At 40.7% G+C, this 15,789-nt stretch overlaps 1 protein-coding gene across 1 annotated transcript in view; it reads left to right on the top strand.

The window, feature by feature from the left end:
* Positions 1-10,885, top strand: part of SCAF8 (SR-related CTD associated factor 8) — an 88,936-nt gene extending 78,051 nt beyond the window's left edge. Inside the window, exon 21 of the mRNA XM_038131923.1 lies at positions 9,285-10,885. The gene's annotated coding sequence lies outside the window, so the exon portion shown is untranslated. The remainder of the gene's footprint in view (positions 1-9,284) is intronic.
* Positions 10,886-15,789: the final 4,904 nt, after the last annotated feature.

The following is a 15,789-nucleotide window of genomic DNA, read 5'->3' on the forward strand; positions in this document are numbered from 1 at the left end:
GACTTAATGATCTGAAACAAAATGACCTACAGGAAGATTATCTTCTGCTATTTAATGCTGGACTGATCTACCATCAACACAGAGACATTTATAGAGTAACAAGAGTATGGAAGTAAGAGGCATTCTGTTTACATAATCTATAAATTTTAATTAAGTTGCCAAAATATTTTTAGTTCCAGGCCCAACAAGACAGAACCAGACTAGAATTACTGACTTTGTGATCAAAGCAGCTGAGGTCACAGAGAAACCACAGATAATGGCAAATCATAACTTGGACCTAAAATAAGATTATTTAAGTCATTAATAAAGGCTAAATATGAATAATTGCACTTAAATGTAGACTGATATTTTCAAGCAATTTTTAGGATTTTTAAGAGAAGCTCCCTGTTGTAAGGTTCACCTTTACTGGCTATTCATGCATTTCTAATTCACCTGGGACATAATTCCTGTACTGCAGCAATTGGAAACAGTACATCCACTGCAAAGTGAGAACTGTGAAGGGCATGTGGGGAAGCAGGCTAATGATCTCCAGTACATGGCTAAGACCAGGCAGAAGATACAATTAGACAGCAGAGTGCACAGAGGAAACACATTCATTCTGCAGATTGACAAAACCCTAGCAGATGGCTGGGTACCTTTCATCCAAAGGAGATGCTGCTAGATTGGGATAAAATTTAGTAGTACAAATATGAAGTTGGGTGTTCAATGAAGTAAAGTTTCTACAGTTACTTTTTGGAGACAGCAAGACAAGTGAGAATAAAAAAGTATGTTTATTAGTTTTGAGATATTTGAGCCATTGGTGCAGTTGCGTTAAAAAAAAAAAAAAAAAGGTGAAATGCTATCTTGGGACATATCAAGCAAGGTAACTCCAGCAGAGAAAGTGAAGTTATCAGTTAATCATACAATCACTCAGGTTGGAAAAGGTCTTTAAGTTCATCAAGTCCAACAATTAACCCAGCTCTGCCAAGTCCACCACTAAACCACGTCCCTAAGGACCAGTTTTACATGTCTTTTAAATACCTCCAGGGATGAGGACTCAACTGCTTCACTGGGAAGCTTGTTCCAGTGCTTGACAACACTTTTCATAAAGAAAATTTTCCTAAGATCTAATCTAAACCTTCCCTGGTACAACTTGAGGCGATTTCCTTTTGTTCTGTCGCTTGTTACTTGGAAACAGAGACTCATCCCACCTGGCTACAATCTCCTTCCAAGGAGTAGAAAAGAGTGATGAGGTCCCCTCTGGGCCTTCTTTTTCTCCAGGCTAAACAACCCCAGCTCCCTTAGCCACTCCTCACAGGACTTGTGCTCCAGACCCTTCACCAGCTGGCCATGCTCAAGCACCTCAGTGTATTTCTTATATTGAGGGACCCAGAACCAAACACAGGCCTTGAGGTGTGGCCTCACCAGTGCTGAGTACAGGAGCCCTTGTCCTTGGTCCTTCTGGCCACACTATTGCTGCCCTGGTCCTGCTGGCCACACCATTGCTGATGCAGGCCAGGATGCCATCGGTCTTCTTGGCCACCTGGGCACAGCTGGCTCATGTTCAGCTGCTGACCAGCACACCCAGGTCCTTTTCTGCCAGGCCACTTTCCAGACACTCTTCCCCAGCCTGTAGCCCTGCATGGGGCTGTTGTGATGCAAGTGGAAGACCTGGCCCTTGGCTTTGTTGATCCTCAGCGCCACTGGTCCATCCTGTGGGACCATCCCTCTCTAGAGCTTTCCTGCGCTGCAGCCGATCAACATTCCCACCAAGCTTGGTGTCAGGTACAAACTGACTGAGGATGTGCTTGATGCCCTCCCCCAGAACATCAGTAGAGATATGTAACAGGACTGGCTCCAACACTGAGTCCTGGGGAATTCCACTTGTGACTGGCCATCAGCTGGATGAACTCCATTCACCACCACTCTGGGCCCAGCCATCCAGCCAGTTTTTAACCCAGTGAACGGTGCAGGAACCTTGTCCAAGCCAGGAGCAGCCAGTTTCTCCAGGAGAGTTCTGTGGGAAATGATGTTAAAGTACAGGTAGACAACAAGCACAGATGTTTCCTCATCCACTAAGCAGCCATCTTGCTATGGAAGGAGACCAAATTGGTCGAACAAGACCTGCCTTTCACAAAGCCACAGTGTCTGAGTCTAATCCCCTGGCTGTCCTGTACATGCCATATGGCATGTACAGGCAGTCAAGATGACCTGGTCCATGACCTGCCCTAGGACCAAGGTCAGGCTGACAAGCCTCTAGGTCCCTGAATTCTCCTTTCCATCCTTCTCATAGTTGGGCATCATATTTGTCAACTTCCAGCCATCTGGGACCTCACTGGTAAACCAGGACTAGTGATAAATGATGGGAAGTGGCTTGATGAGCACTTCTGTCAGCACTTTCAGTATCCTTGAGTGGATCCCATCCAGCTCATAGACTTGTGTCTGTCTAAGGGGTGTAACAATTTCCCCTTATATTAAGAGGCTTCATTTTGCTTCCTATCCCTGTCTTGCCGCTCAGGAGTCTGGGTACCCTGAGAACCACTGCTCTTTCTATTAAAGACTGAGGCAAAGACATTAAGTACCTCAGCCTTTTCCTCATACTTTGTGGCTATATTTCACCCGACATCCAGAAAAAGATGGAGTTTCTCCTTAAGAAGCATTTGTATTGTCTTTTATAGCTGTAGCCAGATTAAGTTCTAGTTGGGTTTGGGCCCTTCTAATTTTCTGTCCACATAACCTCACAAGATCCCTGTGGCGATCTGGACTTCTGTGCCCCTTCTTCTAAGGATTATAAACTTTTCATTTTCTCCTGAATGCCAGCTGAAGCTCTCTGTTCAACCAAGCCCATCTTGTTGCCTGACGGGTTATCTTTTGAGATATGGGGATGGCCAGCTTCTGCACCTTTAAGATGTTTTTTTTTCTGAAGACTGTCCAGCCTTCCTAGATTCCTTTGCCCTTCACAACTGCCTTCCAAGGGACTCTGTCAACCAGTCTCCTGAACAGAACTAGGAGACTAGAACAGAACTCATCACTCATGTTCCAGCAAGATTAAATCAAAAAGTGGAAGATCCTGAAAAGCAAGCTAGGGAAAGAACAAGAAAGCCAAGAGGCAAGAGGATGCTAACAGATGTTGACTTAACCCAATAAAAGGAAATTTGGGAAAGAGATTATGAATACAGTATCTCTAACCACCTCCAAGAAGCACACCCAAAAAAAGAGAAAATATCCTTATTGTAAACACAAACCTCACAATTATAAATTGATCATGAAAATGAAGGCTTCAAATCAGGAAAAAATATTCTAGTCATCAGAGCGATGAACTTCAGGAACAGTAAGTAAAAAGATGTTAAAAAAAATAGGATAGAGCTTGGCCAGTTAATGGAAAGGAATGGGAGAGGCCTGCATGCTGAGACCTTTCAAAGTAGTACCCCTACTTTGTACCCCTCCTATTCCACATAGTAAAGGGCTATGGACTGTTTTGCATGCTTCAGAGTTTGCTGTCAGGAGCCAGAAGCTCATAGCTATTCAGTTAAAATTAAAGTTAAAAAATTAAGAGACTTCAGTTGTGAGAGAGAAGAAAAATTCTGGGGGTTTGATTTTGTCTCAGGATTGCCACAAGCCATCAGTGTGTTACAGCCCTGACAAACACACAGAGAGGTGTAAGAGCTTCCAGTCCATTTCAGGGTAGGGTTACTAATTTGGGCTTCAGTTCACTTCCTCCACGCTGCTGGAAGCCCAGCCAAGAGTTACTGCTTTGAGAACAGTAGAGGGAACTGCTATGTCCTGCTGGCATATGATTTGTTAGCCAATTCCAGCTGATATTCAGTGATTGTGCAATGGCTTTTTATTTGCCTTGTCCCAGTGTGCCCATTTATAGGAACACACCAGCCCCTCAACCGGGTGAGAGAGGTGCTGGTGCCAAGCGCTCCCTTCCCAGTGGCTCACACGAGGGCAAAACTGTACTTTGGGACGACTTCTGTTGTCTGGGACCCTGACAGCAAACAGCTCCCTGAATCAGTCACAGGCTGACCCAGCTCCTGTAAGCTGAAGAGGTCCAGGTTATTTGAAGGTTCTCCTGCAGGACTGATGCAGCATGGCTGCAGTCACACTGTCGGCTCCCAGCTCTCCCACGGAACCTGTGGCTGTTGTGGGGATGCTCTCGCCACGTCTGCCAGCTCTGGCACCAACCCACCCCGAGCTTGTCCTCACAGCTTCACAGCTTCAGTGCATACCAAAAGGGTTTGCTTGAAGTGCCCCTGCTGTGTTTATGGATGTGTCTTTGCCTTGAAGCAAACCAGAAGCATTCCTGCAGTCGAGCTCAGCTGTGGAGAGATTAAGGCTGTTCTTCATTAACACCTTGAAGTGTTGTTTGCAGTTTCCAGCTCGCACCATCTGCCATTCCGTAGCCACACCAATGAACACTGTTTGGCTTGAATGTAGATGAAGTGTTCTAGCAAGTATGTCAAGAGTTGGCTCATGATCAAGTTTCAGTCATGTAAGTGTGTAGGCATACCCCCAAACGAACTTAAATCTTTCTCTCCATCATGGCAAGGCAGAGCAAGATAACTGCGTCAGCCAGCAAAGCTGGAGGACAGTATATTTGGATGTTTCTTGTCATGCAAATGCCTGAATATTCAAAAATTGTGCCTTCCAAGGTTATGAGATTGGCTTTAAAATAGTGAAATCTTAAAATAAAGGCTCTAGAAATCCCTTTCATCTTCTGCTTTTCTCAGATTCTTTTGAGCCTATCAGCACCTAAAAATCACATTTTTTCACTTTTTCATCTATGAGCATAGAAAAATGAACTAAAATATGAAAACTCCTCTTCATGCAGGAACAACTCTCTTCAGAAGGAGAAGCTTTACAGAAAAACATCACATCATGGAGCTCACGAGACACTCTCTGGAGCTGATAACACTGGATTTGATAAAGCCAGGGGCTGAATTGGCCAAAGTTTGCACAGCTGTAAGAATGATATAGTTCAGATTACAGAATTCTTGCTGACAGAAGACACATATGGAGTGAAAAACACATATGGAGTGAAAAACACCAGGTATAGATTACCTGAAAGGAAAGGAAGAAAGTAAAAAGGTCAGAGGGGGCTACAGTTGTTGTCTTGTGCAGTGCAGTACAAGCATTTTCAGTCACATACCAGGGAAACTGCTTCATAGCTGTGAAATTCTTCCTTCAGCCCAGACCTCACCCACTCCCATAAAAAGTTACTTGATGCCAGCCTGGATTTTGGAGGACTGGCAACTGGATTATCACTTGGTACCCTAATCAGGTTTTACCTACAGAATGCAGTGTGCCACTGGGCTGTTAATTTCTAACTGATATCACACACTTCACCATATTCAGTGCAGAAAAGCTTTGAAAGTCCTTCAGATTTTTAAATCGTGTTATGTAGAATTTTTTTCCAATGGTTTTAAATTGTTTTAAATTATACACTGCTTGTATTTAAAGTATATACTACTTTTTTAAAGCAGATTCATGTGGTTATTAAACTAGCAAATTCTTTTTAATTTTAAGATACAATTCTAAATAAATTCTCTCGAGTTTTAGAGACTTTGTTAACCATTGTAATTGAGTATAGTTTAAATTTAGCACATTGTAACTTCACTTTAGTCTTATATCCCCAATAACTTGATGATATCAAGACTCAAAGGTATATTCTAACACTTAATATTTGCCCTTTAATTTGTTTAAAAAATTATTTATAGGAATCTTTTTGTATACAGATACAGAAATAACATAGCAGTTCAAATATTGAACATTAATGCAATTTCTTCCCCTAATACTCCTTAGACTGAGTCGTAGAAAACACTCTGATAATTTTCAAGTTTCATACTGCCTCTTCATAAATGACAGCACAATATATACAAAACATCATATGACGTTCCAAATGTTATTGTTATCTTGATAGAGGCTTCCCTAACATCAGGGACAAAGGCTTCGTAATTTAATTCAAGTATTGCAATGATCAGCATTCCCATAGTGTAAAGCTTAAGACATCTGACCTCAAGGAACAAACAGATTGAGGTATGTCATTATCAGTAATCTAGTCTTTAACCACAAACTTTCACTGAAATTTAAAGCCAGTTAAATTATGTAAGTTCTATGCTGCTTGCTAAAATGAGGAAATTTTGCTCTTTCTATTAATCTCTATTTGATAACCGCAGTCTTAATTACACTGAGTGTTACTCTTTTCCCCGTCAGCCAACACATGAACATTGCAGTATTTAAAAACAGACTCCTGTTTCTCCTTTTGAAGAGAAGGCGTGGGACTCATCTCACTTTACTCTTGCAGTACATCTACACTGCAAAGCTGACTGCTCTGTCTCTGTAGCACAGAGTGAGCGCTGTGCAGTGCAAGTCACACACCCACACACCTCTCATGGTTGCTCCTGCCACTTGTGTTAGGCACTTAGGCAAGCGTGGCACAAATTCTCCCGCCATCACTGACTAGCTCCAGGTAACTCTGGTTGGATACTTTTGCTTGCCATGGACTGCAAAGAGAACAGTGATGATCTTTTAAGACAGGAGTCACCATGACACATCTCTCCATGTCAACAAGCTATCAGCTCTTCTGGTCCTGAGCAAGCTGCTGCCTGGACTTTCAGTAATGCTTCTGACTGCACAGTTTGTCTCTCTTTCCCTGTCACTGTTAGCAAAGTCTTGACTCTCAGAGATCCTAGCCCTTTTGACAAAAAGACAAAAGTAATTCTGGTATCTGTATATCTAAAATTCTTGATAAAATCCCCTAAATCTCTGTAATTTATAATCCATAGAGCTGTTCTCAGTAAGGAGCAGACATCTGCTTTGTCTCATTTTCAGAACTTTTGACTTCCTGTAAAAAGCAGGTTTTTTGTGGGATTTCCTCTCTGCCTTGGCAGTCAGACAAGCAGGATGTACAGACAGCAGGCTGTACATCACGAGCAGTCAGGTTGGCTCACCTGTCCTTTATCTTAGTTCCTTATTTTCCACTGGAGAAGGCTGGAAGTATTTGTGTGTACTCTTTATGCTGCTGTCTCTCTGTCACTACGTATTTTTCAGAGGAAGTCAGTCTCACTTTTCTTTCACTGGAAATCCAGTGGGATATATCCCTAAATATCAAATCAAATTTTGTGTTAATTGAAGGTGGGCTTTGTGTTGTGTTTCAGCTTCTGCTGGCCTCCAGTTCCTCCAGTCCAGAAGGAGATGGGGACTCTGTTTCTACCTTGGAGAGCAAGTTATTTCACATTTCTGAGTAGCACAGATGGAACAAACAAAATATATCATAGAGTGAAAAGTAGAAGAGGTCTGCTAATAATCCAAATTAGGTTAAGAAGAGTGATCTGTGCCTCCAGTATTTGTGGAATTGTCTTGTATCTCCATAAAGATTAATATTAGTGGTAACCTTTACTTTGCAATGCTCAATATCACTGGTCCTGTTGGTCTCAGCAGTCTTTTTCAGTATATTTCTGATCAAGATGTCTTTTGCAAGATAAACAGTAAACAGTAATTTTGTGGTCTGGAGTTTTGTGAAGTTGTGCAACTGATTTGTTTCTAAACTGTAGTGGCATGTGTTTGCTGTTTTCTCAGTGGAATGTTTCATTGAACAAAATTCAATTTTAAAAGGCTGTGAAACAATTCCATTAGTCTAAATTGAACGATATTTCAATAAAGCACATACTTCATAAAAGTAGTCATATAGATGTGAAATCAATTGCTAGGAAGATTGTGTTGTCACTTGAAATCTTCTTTCTATAATGGTTCTATTTTTCTACTTTCAAAGTCTATATAATTCTTCTTAAAATATGTTTGCTAGTATTAGCAGCTTTATTTAAACAAGACTGGATGGCAAAATATTTCAGTTGTTACTATTCTTGTGTGCTAGGGAAACTGGGCTAGAATAAATTATCAATATGTGAGTGCATAAATTATTTGGAAACCAGGTACAAAGAGTAGTTCTCGATGATACTCCATTTAGTAGAGTTTTTTAAGTGTTTTTTTCCTTGTTCCACTAATATTTAGCATTCTCACTGATGGCTTGGATGAAAGGTTAGAATGTACACTTAATAAATTCATAGAGTAAAACAAGCATTTTGGAAGCAAGGCTGTGGAAAATTATAAAGTACGCTGACGGTTAAAAATTGGTTAGACAAACATCAGCAGCATTGGTCAGGGGTGAGCAAAGAGATCTCTCACATCACCTGCTACCTCTGTTCCTTTAGTGATTTCTATTTATGTGATGATTATAAGAATAATAATTACACATAAAATATGTATTTTGTGTAGCTCCAGAAAATTGCAGGGTATGTAACCAAAAACTTAGCATTGGTTCTGGAATTCATTACATGGCTTTTGTACTTACCTTAGGTTGAAGCAATTATACTTCTTATCATTCTGCCCATGTCAGTACTGATTGAAAATTACCAGGGTCTGATCGCTTTGTGAAATAAATATGTGAACATAGTCAAAAGTCTGTGGTAGGTTATAATTCATTCATACTTGTAAGAAATTTTGACCTTCAACTTATTCACAGTCCATGGAAAAAGATGGACACCTTCTTGAGGTTATTGAGGGAGTGGGATAATCACCTTCCAGAGGTACCTCCTTTAACATTTTCTGCAACAAATATATATTGGAGGTGTATTCTTAGTTTTTCCTATTTTAGTCTGTGATACTAGAAGTTTGATTTTCTTTGGACTTCACTGAGGACTATCTGAAAAAATTATAATTGTCAGAAAATCAGACTAGGTAATTTAGAGGTCTGTTTTGACCCTTGGTTCTGCAAAGCCAATTCAGTGAGTCATTTCTGAAGCTTTTATAGTTATTACCAATACCAATGGACATGACCAATGTGTGTTAGAGATAGTTCTTCAACAAACTCATATAAGCCACTTATTAACCTGTTGGATTCTTGCTCTTTGTTTGTTAATCCTTTACTCTGTATCTTGTGTACAGTGTGTGAGAGAGATAGTACAAGACTTTAGTCCAGAAAATCTGCTATACAAAAATATTTTTTACAAGAATATTATTATACTGATGTTTTTAAAGTACTAAGCTGCTGGACATTTATTTTTTAGATAATGGTATATTTAATCCTGGATAATGTTTTAGGAACCATACGGTATAAGGCCTTTTTCCCTCATAAGCATTGTGTGGCTAACATAGAGACTGTAAACTTTATCCCAAATCTTTTCTAAATGAATCATTTACTATTGCATGGCTGAAAAAAAAAGTCTCATTTACAGGACTTTTTAAAAATTGGAATTAAACTCCAGCAACCAGTGATGACTAGTTATTGTTCCTTTTGTCAACAGGCAAGATGAAGGAAGTTCTGGCAGCTTACCATGTCCTGGGCTCTGCAGAGCTAAGTGAGAAGTGCGCCCACGTTCTAGCACGCATCACATCCCATCGACCTTGGGTCTGGAGTGCCAGAAGGATCCCAGCGCTGCGCTCTGAGACGGCTCTGAGCACCTCAGTACCCCGCTTTTGACAGAACCCAGGGATGGCAATATTACACACCAGTATTACCTGTCTGGGGCAGGTTTAATTTTATAAATTAAAACAATAAACTCTATGAGTTTCTAGCCCATATTTGTGCTGTTGAGGATGATCTGCTCAGATGAACAGTTTTGCATCCATCGAAGAGACAGGTTCTTCTGCTGGACCAGAAGATGACAGTGGACTGTATATTGTAACTAATATCATTTGTAGCATCTCCTAGTGCAAATAATTGAAGAACAGGTGGCAAGAAAATCCTGTGGGGAATAAGACATGCTCTGTTTTGATCTACAGATTTTTTTAAAAGTCCTGTTTTTTTAAAGATAACCACTTTTAGATAACACTATGTGTGCAGTCTATGTGCAGCTCTTCACTGTGGCTATCTGTATTCCAGAGATGATGAATTCCTTGTAAGACACCTCAACCTTTTAAAATTTGTGATTAATCCTTAAATTATGAGATTATAATGAAAAACTAGAAGGGAAAACTTCTAGGGCTTTTATTTGACAGGATGTCTCCAATTACTTCCTGTTACTTCTTATAAAAGGAGAAGGAAAAGGCAGGAAGTAGAAATTAGAAATTAAATACAAAACCCCCCACGTTGCATTTCTTCTTTTGGCATATGCACCTATCTAAATGTGTGTTTGATCTAATATCCCAGGAGAGAGAAACAGCTAAAAGTTAGCTGAGCCATCACACAAAAGCTCTGTGTTTTTGGGCAGAATTTGCTAATTTTGTCTCTTCAATAGCTATAGAAAAGAAGGAATATGTATATGCCCCAACATATGTGAAAAGGACATACTTGCCATTCCTTTATTTATTTTTGCTCTTTCAAAAATTAAAGTGTCAGTTATTCGGAATGCTGTAGTCTGTGGTCTCTTTACGTTTGTTTAGTGAGAGCCTTTCAGCAAAATCATTCCCATTACAGTGTAACTGCATGGTGACCACAGCTTTGGGCCTGTATAATAAAGATCTAAATTCAAAATTTTTTTCTCATCATTTTCTCTATTTTTATGTTGTATCTGCAAGTCTTTAGTTGGAGTCCTGCTCATTGCTGTGCTTAGAAGATTTGGCAGTATTTTTAGGAAGGAATGTATTTGTGTGGTTGAACCTCGTTCTCCTTTGTATTATTATTTACAACAGATTAGAGGGCAGATACAAAATGTTAACAAATCAAAAGACTTGCTTAAATTCAATTTGCACATGATCCCCTGGAACAATAAGGAGATCAGGCTCTTTGCAGACTTGATTTAAGGCCATGCTCAAGTATTTGGCATCTGGTCTCTATTAATTATTAATCCTGCAAAAGTATTGGAGGAAAAAGCTGCAGAAAAGTTGAGTCTAAGCTGGCTTTGATTTGCTGTGTGTGATATATTGTGCTGAACACACAGCTGTGCTGTACAGCACAGTTCAAAAGCCAGTCAGATTATTTTTACTTCCTCCTTCTTATTTTCTTCTCCAAAGACAAAATTTGAAATTATAAAAATATTCTTCATGTAGCAATTAAGTTTGTATGAGCAAAAACTGCTCATGGCATTTCAAAAGTGAATGTGGTCCTGACTATGCTATCTCAGCCATGCTGCATTATAGCAGGGGTTTGTCCCACTATGGTTAGCTCATAGCAAATACCTGAATTCCTATCAAAAAAATACCTCTGACCTTCCAAATCTTTTAGTTGGGCATCACTGTTATCCTGTATCTGGGGTAGCTGCGTATGGATGGTGGAGTGCTCACTGCAGTGGTATCCATACCAGTGCATTTAAACACAAATAGGGGCAGACAGAAGTGTCTCAGAGCTGCTGATCAATTTCAGCTAATCTAAGGCTGAGCTCCTGCTCACCTTCTGCCCTGCTTACACCTTCCCACGACCTCCCTCAAAGAGCTGCACACCTAAGAGGCTTCCTGGTGTGACTGAAAACATCCTTGTGTAAGAGTTTAGCTCATGTGCCAGCTCTGACACCAGGGAGAGGGTGGGAAGGAACACCTTTTAATCAGCAGCTTAGTTTTAGGTTGGCTTACACCAATAGAGGACCCATGTCCTCAGGTGCCTCTGTGAAATAAGTGATCTAATTACCTAAACTTTCTGTTTCAGGACATGGCTTCCCTATAGCTAAGAGGTGTTCCTTGATTCAGTAACACTACAAATAAAGCACTGGAAAATCCTTAGAAAATAATATTAATGGTGTCTTTTAAAACTACTTGTGCAGTGGCAGTATTTATGATACCAGAAAAATACAATGCTACAAGAGGATTACATTCTTGCCATTCAAATTACTCTGAATATCAAAATGTTTTCAGAAAAACAGAAGTGAAAGCTGTGGGCCATAACAGTAAGAGGGCAGCACAAGCCTGCTCTGCTAGCAGGCCCTGAGCTATTAATGAGAGTTATGCTCAGTATGTGGACAGCTGGAGCCACCAAAACTGTACACGCTTAAGCTTGACCATGGCACCATTTGAATATGAATGACAAGAATGAATTACCCCAAGAGCAGCGCCTTATTTTGGAGAAATGGCTTTTTGTCTGTACTGGAGGCTGCTGAAGTTTCACCATCCCGTTGAGTGTTGAGTGAACTTTTCTGACGAGATGGGTGACTGTTGCCCATCTGTTGAAGGAGTGATTGAAAAACAAAACACAACAAAACAGGCAAACCTCTTGGCACTCCAGTAAGGGCAAAGGTTGAAGCTTTTTGTTCTTTGGATGAATCCCCCTTTGAGATGCCTCTCCATGCTTTTCCTTGGCATCTGGACAAGCCCTTCTTTGTGAAGGGACATGAATATGTAGAGGCCTGCAGTGCACCCTCTCTTCAGTCTGCTTCAAAGGAAAGTTTCAAAAGTCATTATTTTCTGGCAACTTTAAACATCTGAATGGGGCTGTGCTGTGTAAAGCAGTGCTGGCTTTACAAACAGTATTAGCTGATTTTGATGGCTTGGAACAATTCAGTATTTGCTCAATTAGAACAGATACTAAATGTGGACTGTGTAGCTTAAGCAGACAAGAGTGTTGGTTTTGCTGACTGAATGTAATGTATGAATATAGACTTCACATTCAAATAAGATGATCTTAAGTAATTTCCTTAGCAGAAAATAGTCCATTCAAAGAATAAGAACATCTGTTCAGAGCCCAGACCTGAAATAAATTGTAGGTTTAGAGACAGGTCTTTTGTCCAGCATTGTTTGGGCACTAGACATGTCAGAAACAATTGACTCTCCAGGTCACAGCTGAGGTTTCAATGACATGTCTGCTACAGCTGAGCACACCAAATCTTACCTGTGGCTGCAGTTCTGTTCCTGTTCCTCTTCCTCTTCCAGTCTGCATTGCTGTGATAGCACAGGCTTTTACAAACATCAGCTTGCTGTAGATTGCTTAGAGTTACATTCCCTTGGGTTTGAACTTTGTGTGTGTGTGTATGCTACTGTTGATTCAGCCTATACATACACAGAAAACCCCACCAGTAGTGGCATCATGGTTATATTTGTTAGCTGTTACCCAAAAAAGCCCAAGTTTCCTAGAAACTATGATCATATTTCATAAGAAATTATGTACCTTTTTAAATTCTCTGCTGCAACCTTCATCTAGTAATCAAGGTTTAGCTTGGATATTAGGAGAAAGTTCTTTACTGTGAGGGAGGTGAGGCACAGGAACATGTTGCCCAATGAGGCTGCGGATGTCCCATTCCTGAAAGTGTTCAAGGCCGGGTTGGATGGAGGTCTGAGCAACCTGGTCCAGTGAAAATTATCCTTGCCCATTACAGGGGGTTGGACCTAGATGATCTTTAAGATTCCTTCCAACCCAGGCCATTCTATGATTCTAAGAAATCTTGTCAAATACTAACTAAGGGAGTCTCAAAGAAGTTTACAGGCAGAGTATCATTTATTCTAAAGTGTAAATAGATAAACCAAGTCACCAGAGAGCTAAGTAACTTCATGGATATTTCACAAGGGGTTGCTTCACTGCGATCAACAATAAAAAAACTAATGATCATGTAAGGAATCTTACTTAAGAGGTTATCACATGATTTTTGTCACTCCCGGCTGTGTTTGCCTTCTATGTGAAGAAAGCTCCTCTGTCAGCAGCTTCATTTCACCTCAGCTGCTCTGAGAGTTCTGCACCCATGCCCTCTGCATCTTGCAAGAAACAATTAGGTTGCATTACTTTATATGATAACCTTAACTGCCCCCCAGGAATCACTGTGAAGGGCCAGATCTTATCACTGTTTTCTTTAACTCCATCTCAGAGCTGGAAGTTCCACTTTTCACCGAGGCTCCCTGTTGCCAGCACAGAACTTTAAAATATTTTCTGCCTTTGTGTTACTACCTCTAAAAATAAACAGAAAAATGTTTGATCAACTTCAAAAGAAAAACCACTCTGAAAAAAGCTGCCACTTTCCATCTAAGAGGGAAACAGGTCAAACTGTTCAATGAAATGTTCCTGAAGGTAGAAGCAGGAGGCAGTAGTTGCAGAGGGCTGTGGGATCTGTGCCCTGCCTGACCTGCCTGCAGGTGACCTGCTGCCAGGGTTGCTGCGAGGCAGAAGGCACTGTCCTCCCATGGCCCCACAAGGCACATTTCATGGCAGATGAACTTTGGCAGGAGAGGGAAACTTTTCCAAGCTCATTGCTACTCCTGGGGACAGCACAGCCATGACAGTGATAGCAGTCACTGAATGGGAGCTGGGCTGAAGCTTTCTGCATTGGCAATATGCTGAATTTTCAAAGCAGTAATTAATTATTGCACTGTGTTCCCAAGGCATGTGGTGGATTCACTTTCTGTGGGAATACTTAAGTCAAGCTTCTTGACCGTTCAAAGGGTGGTGATGTCCTGGTGCAGGCTGAAGGGATGTGCTTGATGTGGAGCACTTGACCTGGAGCTCTCCGCTACCTAATCCCAGACTCCTTTCACAGCCACCACTCTTTTTTGACACCAATATTCACTTTGCCTTCAAACAAGAGAATTTATGCTCTGTCTCCATGGGGATCTGGCAGTGCAGGTCTCTAACCATCAGTGGGTGTCAGAAAAATAGCAATTTCAGTTGTATCTTGTAAAAGTCAGCCAAATAATGACGTTTTCTTTAAAATCTCAACTGTGTAAGTTCAGACTGAACAACAACAAAAAAAAATTCCTTACTCTTTCTTAGGCACAAAGCTTCCTATTATATCTATTTTTTTTTTGAAAATTAGTAACTAGATATTCAAAACTGCTGAAACCTATTGCCCTCAGTAAAATTTTGGAAACTAGCCAAAACCAGGGGAGTGCTTGCTTGTTTATTTACAAGAAGTTTTGTTTTGAAAAATGGCCAAAATTACATATGATATCCAGATCAGATTCCTACCCTGGAAGTCTTGCTTTTGCTGCAACACTGGAGTGTTGCATACAGTACAGATTTGGACAGTTTCAGGAATTCTTTCCCCAGAGCTTTATATATAGCAGATTTTGTCAGCTGAATTTCTTATCAGAAGCCTTCATGAGACCCAGGTTCTGCTGTTTGGTTAATTTTGGTTTTGGTTTTATTGCTTGTCAACAAAAGAGCTGCAAAATAAATGCCAGAATGTAAAAGAGATTCCAGGTAAGCTAAGGCAGAGAGCTGCATGCTTTCCAGCTGGGAGACCCTGTCTGATGTCACACAGCCCCTCTGACTCCCCAGCACATATTGTGTATATTAAGCAATTCATAAGTGCTGTTCTGAAGTTTGTCTGTTAAAAGCCGTGCCCAAAATTGTGCTCAGTTCTCCATGGCTGATGTGAGGTGCAAATAGCTTGGCTTTCTGTAGCTTGGGTAAGAACTGAAGCACTAGCAGACCTGGAGAATAGGCTTTGTGAAGAAGTCAAGCCACAAGCTGGCGGAGATTGGACCAGTCATGTTTGTTTCCTAAAATCACTTCTTTCCACAGCAGGGGAAGCAGGAATGGCTTCTAGTATAAGTGAAACCACCCCTGCAGAGTTGGAACAATAATTGTCATCTCTATCTGGAAGACATTCAAAGGAACCTTTTTTGTTGTTTTGGGGAGGTTTTATTCTTTTTTGGAGTGCATATTGTGTACATCAGCCAATTCTTTTCCCATGGGCATTCTCACAGTGACACAGTAAGAGAAAGGCTTGTTAGCATAGCTTTGAAATTATCATCTCTTCACTCACTGATGCAGCTTAACTTCACATAGCTGGTTTCAAGTGCTGTTACAATAAGAAAACCATGACATTTACTTAGCTGGTAATGTAATGTCCAAAGAGAAGGGTAGTCATTCCTATTCCAGCTCCACTTCTCAGCCAGTTTTACAGTCAACTTCTGCAGGGAATACAAGAGCAGTGATTCATCATTAAGGACAGT

This window comes from Motacilla alba, chromosome 3 (genome assembly GCF_015832195.1).
Source record: "Motacilla alba alba isolate MOTALB_02 chromosome 3, Motacilla_alba_V1.0_pri, whole genome shotgun sequence".
Classification (NCBI taxonomy): domain Eukaryota; kingdom Metazoa; phylum Chordata; class Aves; order Passeriformes; family Motacillidae; genus Motacilla; species Motacilla alba.